This window comes from Podarcis liolepis, assembly GCF_965112155.1.
Source record: "Podarcis liolepis genome assembly, chromosome: 13".
Taxonomy (NCBI): Eukaryota; Metazoa; Chordata; class Lepidosauria; order Squamata; family Lacertidae; genus Podarcis; species Podarcis liolepis.
In genome coordinates this window covers 54008717-54020478 of record NC_139573.1, presented here as the reverse complement: position 1 = coordinate 54020478, position 11762 = coordinate 54008717, and positions in this window count along the sequence as shown.

Here is an 11762-nt window from a genome sequence, read left to right as displayed (position 1 = left end):
TGGCCAAGAGATTGAAAAAAGTGTTGATGGAAGAGATTCATAAAGGACAAGTGGGCTTTCTCCCGGGAAGACACTTGTCTGACAATTTGAGGAATATAATTGATACTCTGGAAAAACTAGAAGTGAACATAAATACTAAAGCAGTTTTGATATTTGTGGACGCGGAGAAAGCTTTTGATAATATCTCTTGGAGTTTTATGAAGAAGAACCTACAGGGGATGGGGGTAGGCCAAGGTTTTGAAAACGGTATAAGTGCAATTTATTCAGAACAAAAGGCTAAACTAATTGTAAATAATGTGGTGACGGAAGAATTTAAGATAGAAAAAGGGACAAGACAAGGTTGCCCAATTTCCCCATTGCTTTTTATATCGGTCCTGGAGGTTTTGCTGAACATGATTAGAAGGGACCAGCGGGTTAAAGGTATACAGGTTGGAGCTAAACAGTACAAATTGAGAGCATTCGCAGATGACTTAGTATTGACGCTACAGGAGCCAGAATCTAGTACTAAAAGGGTTTTAGAATTAATTCAAGAATTTGGTCAGGTGGCAGGATTTAAACTGAATAAGTTAAAAACCAAGGTTTTAGAGAAAAATTTAACACTGATTGAGAGAGAGAGGTTTCAGAATGAGACAGGCTTGACAGTGGTTAAGAAAGTGAAATACCTGGGGATTAATATGACAGCCAAAAATGGGAACTTATTTAAAGACAATTATGAAAAATGTTGGACGGAAGTGAAAAAAGACTTAGAAATTTGGTCAGATTTGAAGCTTTCACTGCTAGGCCGCATTGCTGAGATAAAAATGAATGTATTGCCTAGAATGTTGTTTTTGTTTCAAACATTGCAAATTGTGGACAAGATGGACTGTTTCAAGAAGTGGCAGAGAGATATTTCTAGATTTGTCTGGCAGGGCAAGAAGCCCAGAATAAAATTTAAGATATTAACTGATGCAAAGGAAAGGGGTGGATTTGCCCTGCCAGACTTAAAACTTTACTATGAATCAGCAGCTTTTTGCTGGTTGAAAGAATGGCTACTTCTTGAAAATACAGACATTTTGGATTTAGAAGGTTTTAACAACGTATTTGGATGGCATGCATATCTGTGGTATGATAAGGTCAAAGCACATAAAGCATTTAAAAATCATATTGTCAGGAAAGCACTGTTTAATGTTTGGATAAGATATAAGGATTTATTGGAAAATAAATCCCCAAGGTGGTTGTCAATATGCTCAATATGCAATATGCTCAATATGGAGGCCAAATGGCCGAAATATTGGGAAATTTTGGAACAAGATGGAGATAGAGTGAAATTGCAGAGTTTTGAAAAATTAAAAAACAAAGTGCGAGATTGGCTTCATTATTATCAGATAATGGAGGCATATAATCTGGACAAGAAAATTGGCTTCCAGGTGGAAAAATCAAAATTGGAAACAGAACTGTTAGAACCCAAAACTAAGAATTTGTCAAGAATGTATAACTTGCTGTTGAAATGGAATACTATGATTAAATGGGCACAGGATGTTGGACATAACATAATGACGGCTGACTGGGAACAGTTATGGACCACAGGTATGAAGTTTATGGCATGCAATGCCTTAAGAGAGAATATTATGAAAATGGTATACAGGTGGTACATGACCCCAGTCAAGCTTGCAAAAATCTATCATTTGCCCGATAATAAATGTTGGAAATGTAAAGAAACTGAAGGTAAATTCTTTCACCTTTGGTGGACGTGCCCAAGGATTAAGGCTTTCTGGGAGACGATATATAATGAATTGAAAAAGGTATTTAAATATACCTTCTTGAAGAAACCAGAGGCCTTTCTCCTGGGCATAGTCGGCCAATTGGTGCCAAAGAAGGACAGAACTTTTTTTATGTATGCCACAACAGCAGCAAGAATACTTATTGCAAAGTACTGGAAGACACAAGAGCTACCCACTCTGGAAGAATGGCAGATGAAGGTGATGGACTATATGGAACTGGCGGAAATGACTGGCAGAATCCGAGACCAGGGAGAAGAGTCGGTGGAAGAAGATTGGAAGAAATTTAAAGACTATCTACAGAAATATTGTAAAATTGATGAATGTTAGAATGATGTTGGATAGAAATTAAGCGGTTTTCAGCTGTAATATTATAAGGGAATATGAAAAATGTATTATTTAGGTAAAAACTTAATGTCGTAATATTTTAAAATTAAAGACTAGGATAAACAAAGAGGGTAGGGATTTGCTGAACCAACAAACTGAATTGGAATACAAAAAAGGGAGGCGTGAGGAGGTCCGGGAAATAAGCTAATGAAAAATAAGTAATGGAAAGATGGAGTTGATTTTAACCATTTTTTTATTTTTTATTTTTTATTTTTTTATTTTTTATTTTGTAATACTTTGAAAATCTTAATAAATATCTTATAAATTTTTTTTTTAAAAAATGGGATATGATATATGAGGAAATTTTAAAAAATGTTTAAACAAACTTTCACAAAAGAACCAGAAGCCTTCTTCCTCTTAGGAATATTGGGACCAGAGATTCCTAAGGAAAAAAGAAGTATATTCTTATACGCTGCAACAGCAGCGAGAATACTGGCCGCCAAAAAATGGAAAGGTGAAATGATACCATCGAAAGAGGAATGGCAGGAGAAATTGTTTGAATATCTTGAATTAGCAAAATTGACAGAGGCAATTAGGAGACAGCCAACTCGAAGGTTAAAAAAAAGAATGGGGAATTTATAAAGAATATTTAATTAAACATTGTCCACAAGTGAAAACCTGGACATGCTTTGACTGAACTCCTCAATTTGCAAGTTAGATAAATAACACATGAGATAGAATAAAGAAAGAAATGGAGAGAAGGAATATGGAAGCAGTGATAATAATAAGAATAAAAAAAGGATGAACCCTCAATGCGGAGGTTGGAAGTCATATGAAGAAATTAAGTAATTGTGAATTAACAAAAATATTTAAATAATTCAAGTCTTCTTTAGGAATTTAAGGGTTTATATATTTGTTTATTTGGTAATCTTTTGTTTCTTCTGAATTTTATTTAGAATGTATAATTTTTACCATGGAAGAAAATCAGTAAAAAGGATACTGGCAAAATGGAAAAAGTTCGCCATTGGCTTTAGCTTAATCCAGAAAGCATCCTCATTGTTACTAAGGACTTAAAGACTGCATTTTCATTTTTAAATTGCAGCTCTTCACTCTACCATTATATGCTGCCAGTCAAATTACTTCCCCAGCTATCCCTCTATGAATGGAAATCTGAATTAAATGAACATGAATACTCCCCTTTCAGTGACCAGCACAGGGCTTTGCCTTAAAAGTCCCCAAAGATCCATAAACGGAGGGCGCATGACTCACTGCCCCATCTGTTTCCCTTTCCTGGGTTGTTAGCACATGGATTTGTGCCTGTTTCATAATTCTGTATTTGTCAATGAATGTTTCATTTGACCTTCAAGTTTATGAGACAGAAAAGTATGCAAGGTGACGCTTCTTATGAGGTGGACATTCCTTGGTGAGCATGTGAATGTTTTCAAGATTTATTCTGCCAGCAGAGCAACTAATGCAGCTGGGATAATGTTGTAGACCTGCATGACTCAAAGCTAAATTACGACAATACAGTGGTACCTCGGGTTAAGTACTTAATTTGTTCCGGAGGTCTGTTCTTAACCTGAAACTGTTCTTAACCTGAAGCACCACTTTAGCTAATGGAGCCTCCTGCTGCCGCCGCACCGCCAGAGCATGATTTCTGTTCTCATCCTGAAACAAAGTTCTTAACCTGAAGCATTATTTCTGTGTTAGCGGAGTCTGTAACCTGAAGCGTATGTAACCTGAAGTGTATGTTGTTGTGACGTGGGGTTTGTGATTTCAGCTCTCTTGACATAACATGCTGGAGACAGTTCTCTAGTAACACTTCTTTATTAAGGCAAACAAGACTGAAGACTGGGGAGAGGAAAGCTACATTTATAGGGACAGGGGACTAGCAAGAAAGGATACATTTTGGAGGGAACAATATCAGGCAATCACAGTCCTGCCTTTTGGAGGGAACCAATAAGACAGAGGATCCAAATACAGCAGCTTAAATGAACCAATAGTACCCTCTGGAACCAAAAGGCAGTTACTTTACCCTAATGCAAATACAGACAATAATAATACAGATATAAAATCCTTTGACTCAATACACAACATATGTAACCTGAAGTACCGGGACTTCCGGAGGCGGCGCGAAACGGCAATGGCGGTCCTCTTCAGCTGCTGAAGAGGGGCTCCGCGGAAAAGGGTCGTGCGCTGCGGCACAGCGACGACCCATTCAGAAAAACCACGGGTAGAGTGAGCCCGTGGCTGTGGGGTTCGGCGGGCACCAGGAGCGACCTCGGAAACGAAGAAGGGACCCCGTAAGGGGCTCCGGAACGTGGAGGGGGTAGCGGTGCTGTGAATCCATCGCTCTTTCCGCGGAAGTGAAGCCGCGCGGCTGCTGCTGATGAGCGCTGACCTTTCTTCTTTGAACATCTGATTTGAAACAACTTACTCGTGAGTAAGAAATCCGAGACTTTATTGGAACTCAAATTTGCGAATTTCGGCTGAAAGCGGGAGACGCTAAAAAGGAAGTCAGTCTTCCGGCTCTGTTTAAAGTATTGAGCAAAGACTTATTAAAGCAGAAGCGTTGAAAGGAGTTTAAAAGAAGTTGGAATTTACCACGCAAATTCGGATTTAATTGTTTAAAGGTTAAAGAAAAGTTAAAACTGTATTATAAGCGGACAGAGACTGTGATTTCTCTTTCTACTTTTTGTGGATTACAAAGTTACGAAACCCAGCTCTCGGGCTGTCTGGATATAAAGTAACATCGGAATGCGGTAACTGTATATAAAACGTAAAGTCACATCAGGCTACTTTGTAAGTTATAAAAAAGGAACTGTTGCATGCACCTTTGTAAAGAACTTTTACTCTCTGCAGTTAAAAAGTGAATCTAGAGGGTCCCCCCCCCTGTTTTGGATTTTACCTAACTTTTTCTCTGGGAACTTAATGGTGGAAATTTTTCATCCTTCTCCCTAATTTCTGGGGAGCTCCCCCTGCTGGATTGTGGAATTATCAGTCTCTGAGAACTGCTGGTTGTTTTGGAACTTTTACGTCTGGATGTTTACTTTTTGGATTGCTTTTCCCATGGGATTTACAATTTGACCTTGACATTTGGACAGCTGTGGAATGAGTGGTGCAGCAAAAACAAGGGCTGCCAAGAAAGCAAAACAAACTGAACTGTTGCAATCAACGTTGCCTGTGCAGCCACGTAGATCATCTGTTCCAATTGTGACAGGTCTGCAAGAAGGACAACCCAAACAGCCAGCTTTTGGGGATATGGCTGCAGGAGGGCTAGACCCTGTCTCTAAAGAAATATTGGATCAGCTGGCAGCATTAAATAAGAAAGCTGATGAACAAGCGGCTAAATTTGAGGAACAAGCGGCTAAATTTGACCAGGTGACAGCTACAATTAATAGACTGACAGACCAAGTCGCTTTAAATACACAGGCAATAGGTAACACTGAAAAGACTATAACAGAAAATCGAAAATTAGCCGAGGAAGCAAATACAAAAGCAGACCAAAATAAAAAGAGGATAGAGGAATTAAGAGGGGAAGTAAGACCACTGAGCAGACAGGTTACTGAACAGCAAGCGTACCTGTCCATGGCGGAACTGAAAAACAGGGAAAGCAATCTCAGGCTTAGAAATATCCCAGAACTAGAAAAAGAAGATCTGATTGGTTTTTTGACAGCAGAAATATCCAAGTTCTGGGGTCTGGCAGAAGAGAAGGACTTTAAAATTGTCACCGCCTTCAGATTGGGAAGAGTGGCCAAGAAGGACAAACCAAGAGACTGCTTGATCATTTTGAGATCTAAACAAGAAAAAGATAACATACTCGGCCTGCATTTTAAAAATTCATTGGTGATTCAGGGAAAGACAGCAGAAATCTTCAGAGATATACCAAAACAGCTGCTGGATTTAAGAACTACATATAAAGACCTGGCAAGCTTATTGAGAAACAACACAATCCCCTACAGGTGGGAATTTCCTCAAGGACTATCTTTTACTTTGAAAGGGAAGAAGGTAAGAATCAGAACAGCAGAGGAGCAAGAAAAGTTCCTAAACGATCACGGGGAGGACCTTCGGAAAGGAGTAGCAGGAGCTTGGCCACCTCCTTCGTTTGGTCTTAATCCGGTTCCACCTCCAGACAAAGACGACAAAGGAGACACCCCCATTGGCTGATAAATTGATCCAGGATGTCTCTGCAGCTTCTTAGTTGGAACATTCATGGCACAAATTCTCCCGAAAAAAGGAAAAGGATTTTTCATATATTGAGAAAAGAACAATTAGACGTCATTTGCCTTCAAGAAACACATGTGACTAGGCTCCACAGGAGAGTGTTAATTAATAAGAGACTAGGCCAAGAATTTATTTCATCAGACAAGGTTAAAAAAAGAGGAGTAGTGATATATGCAAAGGAGAGCCTAGCACCAAAGTTTGTGTTTAAAGATGAACAAGGAAGAATTTTGGCGATTGAAATACAATCACAAGGAGAAAAATTTTTGATAGTAGGAATTTATGCACCAAACGAGGGGAAATCGGAATTTTACAAGAAGCTGCATGAGATAATGCTGGACCATATTGACTATACTAACATCATTTTGATGGGAGATATGAATGGGGTTGTCTCCACATACATGGATAAGTCACAAAATCAAAACTTGACTAAAGATGGCAGACTACCAAAGACTTTTTTCGAACTTACAGACAATATGGACTTGATTGATATTTGGAGGACAAAGAACCCTCTAGGTAAAGAGGGAACATTCTTTTCTGAGGCCCACCTATCTTGGACAAGAATCGACCAAATCTGGATATCTAGAGGACTGGCACCTAAGACTAAAAAAATAGAGATCTGCCCCAAAACCTGCTCCGACCATAACGCCTTGAAAATAGACTTGAGACTTACACCAGCTGGATCCTTCAGATGGAGAATGAATGACTCTTTGTTTAGAGATCAGGAGATTGTGAAGAAGGCCCAAAAAACGTTGAAAGATTACAGTGGTGCCCCGCAAGACGAAATTAATTCGTTCCGCAATTTTTGTCGTCTAGCGAATTTTTCGTCTTGCGAAGCACGGTTTCCCATAGGAATGCATTGAAAATCAATTAATGCGTTCCTATGGTCAAAAAAAGTCCAAACAAAGCCAGATTTGGTACAACAACAGTTTATTAACTGCTCTTTAAAGTCACACATACTGTAAAGAGCAGTTCAAAAATTTAAGGGAAAATAAATAAACTTTATAAACATGACAGAAAAACATTTAAAAATCAACAAAGTACAGTATACAGTACATTTTCTAAGACTCTGGGGGACCACTTGAAGAAGGCTCCTCTTCCACTCTTTGCTTCTTGGTCAAGAACCTGTCCAGAGTCTGCTGCTTTATCCGCCTTTTCAGCAGCTCCCTGAAATACGACATGACCCTCGTATCATAAATGTTCCCAGCGTCATGTGCCACGTGCTTCTCATGGTGGTGTAGATCTGCAAAAGTCTGCACCTCCTTCCACCTCTGGCAAATGTCCCTCAGTCTTTCGGAGGACAGCCATTCCTCAGCTGCTTCCTCCTCTTCCAGTGAGGCCTGCTCCTGCGCAGCCTCTGCCTGCAGTTCGACCAGCTCCACGGTGGTCAGCTCGTCGTCGTGCCCCTCCACCAGCTCGCAGACGTCCTCCTCCGTGACCTCCAGGCCCATGGTCCTCCCCAAGGCAACAATGTCCTGCACCACTGTTGACTCTGGTGCATCAGAGTCACTTGGTGCCACACAGTCCGGCCACAGGCTGCGCCAAGCGCAATTCAAATTTCTCTGGCTGATCCCTTTCCAGGCCGTGTTGACCATCTTCAAGCAGGTGACGATGTCGAAGTGGTCCTTCCAGAATTCCCGCAGGGTGATGGTGGTGCAGTCAGTCACCTCGAAGCATCGCCTGAAAAGCTCCTTGGTGTAGAGTTTTTTGAAATTGGCGATGACCTGCTGATCCATCGGCTGGAGCAGTGGCGTGGTGTTAGGCGGCAGGAACATGATGTTGATGAAGCTGAACTCCTCCAACAAGTCCACCTCAAGGCCTTTAGGATGGGCAGGAGCATTGTCCATCAGAAGCAAAGCCTTCAGCGGCAGGTCGTTGTCCAGCAGGTACTGCTTGACAGCAGGGCCAAAAGCAAGATTGACCCAGTCCACAAACAGCACACGTGTGACCCAAGCCTTGCTGTTGGATCGCCACATGACACTCAGCCGCTCCTTGTCGATCTTGTGTCTCTTGAAGGCCCGTGGGTTCTCCGAGTGGTACACCAGCAGGGGCTTGATCTTCAGGTCGCCGCTTGCGTTGGCACAGAAGAGCAGGGTCAGACGGTCCTTCATGGGCTTGTGGCCAGGCAGCCTGGACTCCTCCTGAGTGATGAAAGTCCTTTTGGGCATCCTCTTCCAAAACAGCCCGGTCTCGTCGCAGTTGAAGACCTGCTGCGGAACGTAGCCCTCCGTCTTCACAAGCTCCAGGAACTCCGCTGCAAACTCTTCAGCCGCAGGAACATCAGAACTGGCAGCCTCTCCATGCCTGACCACGCTGTGGATGCCAGATCTTGTCTTGAACCGGTCAAACCAACCTCTGCTAGCCTTGAAGACTTCTGGCTCGGCTGAGGTTCCTGGCTGTTCCCGGATGAGGTCAGCATGCAAGGCCTTGGCCTTCTCACAAATGACGGCCTCAGACACTGTGTCCCCTGCACGCTGCTTCTCTTCTATCCAGATGAGCAGCAACTTCTCGACCTCCTCCAGGACAGCTGGGCGGTTCTTCATGATCCTGGTGACTCCCTTGGCTGCATCAGTCGCCATGATCTTCTCCCTCATCTTCAGGATGGTCCCGATGGTCGATGGGTTCCTGCCGTACTCCCTGGCGATGTCCGTCACACGCATTCCGCCGTCGTGCTTCCGAATGATGTCCTTCTTCATTTCCAGCGTCACCTTCTCCTTCTTCCTCTCGCCGGCCACCGCAGCAGCAGTCTTCTTGGGTCCCATGGCAGCACAGGTCCTACCTTCGTAAACTAAGAAACAGGAAAAAAAATCAGTGATGTGCTTCAAACCCAAAAAATACAAAAGCACCCAGCCACCCACCACACAGAAATTAAAACCCAGAACCAAGGCCTTGAATCCCAAGCACCCCAACCCCAAATCCAAAATCCCAAAACCCCCAAAAAAGTTTTAAAAGTTGAGCTTACCAAATGGATGAAAGAGAAGTTCTGGAAAAGCTTCAACAATCAACCACCGAAGTCCTCAGGAACCTCAAATGGCTGCAAAAAAAGTTTAGGAAAAGCTTCAAAAATCACCAATGTCTTCAAAAACCTCAACTGCTCCCACAGACACGCACCAACCCACCCACAACACAGAAATTGCAAACCCCTCCTCAACTGCTCCCCCAGCCCCTCCCCTACTGCTGCAAACCCCTCCCCAACTGCTTCCCCACCCAGACAAAAAAAAATTTCAAAAAATAACAACATGGCCAGCACTCAGAAATTCAAACTCAGAAAAATTTTCAAAAATAACCAACCTGGCCCAATGGTCACAGAAAATCATAAAAATTCCAAAAAAAACCCAAATGGTCCCAGATTTCTGCAGAAACCTCCCCCACTGTTCCCCTAGCCAGCCAGCACTCAGAAATTCAAACTCAGAAAAAAAAAATTGAAAATAAACAGCCATGCCTAGTGGTCACAGAAAATCATAAAAATTCCAAAAAAAACCCAAATGGTCCCAGATTTCTGCAGAAACCTCCCCCACTGTTCCCCTAGCCAGCCAGCACTCAGAAATTCAAACTCAGGAAAAAAAATTGAAAATAAACAGCCATGCCTAGTGGTCACAGAAAATCATAAAAATTCCCAAAAAAACCCCACATGGTCCCAGATTTCTGCAGAAACCTCCCCCACTGTTCCCCTAGCCAGCCAGCACTCAGAAATTCAAACTCAGAAAAAAAAAATTGAAAATAAACAGCCATGCCTAGTGGTCACAGAAAATCATAAAAATTCCAAAAAAAACCCACAAGCCCCCAGATTTCTGCAGAAACCTCCCCCACTGTTCCCCTAGCCAGCCAGCACTCAGAAATTCAAACTCAGAGAAAAAAAATTGAAAATAAACAGCCATGCCTAGTGGTCACAGAAAATCATAAAAATTCCAAAAAACCTCCAAATGGTCCCAGATTTCTGCAGAAACCTCCCCCACTGTTCCCCTAGCCAGCCAGCACTCAGAAATTCAAACTCAGAAAAATTTTCAAAAATAAACAACCTGGCACAATGGTCACAGAAAATCATAAAAATTCCCAAAAAAGGCCCACAAGCCCCCAGATTTCTGCAGAAACCTCCCCCACTGTTCCCCTAGCCAGCCAGCACTCAGAAATTCAAACTCAGAAAAATTTTCAAAAAAAACCAACCTGGCCCAATGGTCACAGAAAATCATAAAAATTCCAAAAAAACCCCAAATGGTCCCAGATTTCTGCAGAAACCTCCCCCACTGTTCCCCTAGCCAGCCAGCACTCAGAAATTCAAACTCAGAAAAATTTTCAAAAATAAACAACCTGGCACAATGGTCACAGAAAATCATAAAAATTCCCAAAAAAGGCCCACAAGCCCCCAGATTATCGCAAACCCCTTCCCAACACCAAGTCCTTGAATCCCAAACACCCCAACCCAAAATCCAAAACCCCCCAAAAAAGTTATAAAAGTTTAACTTACCAAATGGATGAAAGAGAAGTTCTGGAAAAGTTCTGGAGAAGTTTTGGAAAATCTTCAAAAGTGAGCAAAGTCTGAGAAAAGGCTACCAAACCACGTGCTAACAGTTGCTCCTCGAAGCCAAGTCGCAACTGCAGCTGCTCAGGCTAAGCACCCTTGGTTTTAACGGTTTTTACACAAAGGAAACAATGTCGCGAGACGTTTTCGTTTTGCGAAGCAAGCCCATAGGGGAATTCGTCTTGCGAGGCAAATCGCGGACGAAAAAACCTTTCGTCTAGCGAGTTTTTTGTCTTGCGAGGCATTCGTCTTGCGGGGCACTACTGTACTTTGAAATAAATTTGAATACTTCGGTGGAAAAGAAAATAATCTGGGACGCGAGTAAAGCTGTTATGAGAGGGTTCCTGATACAACAGAACACCATTAAGAAAAAACTCTGGAATGGTAAAAAGGACAAGATTCTGGAGAAGATAAGAGACGGTGAGAAAAAGTTGAGACTAAATCCAAAATCAAAAGAAGTTCTAAGAGAAATAAAATTCCATCAAGCACAATATGCGAAATTGATAAATCAAGAAGTCGAATGGAAAATTAAACAGATGAAACAAAGATCATTCGAATCGGCAAATAAATGTGGGAAGCTGCTGGCATGGCAGCTGAAAAAGAGACAAAAATTGAACTTTGTTACCAATCTGGAGGTTGAAAGAGAATGTATTCAGAAACCAGAAGAAATTAGAAAGTGTTTCCAGAGATACTTTAAAAAATTGTTTACTCAAGGACCCCAAGTAGAGACCGAGATAAACAAATTTTTAAAAAGCCACGGCCTGCAAAAACTAACACAAGATAAACAAACAGCCCTGAACTACAAAATAACACAACAGGAAATTGAAAGTGCCATTCAGAACATGCAATTAGGCAAATCCCCAGGCCCAGACGGACTTACCTCCAAATATTATAAGACATTGAAGGAATATTTGGCCCAGCCACTAATGGAGGTATGT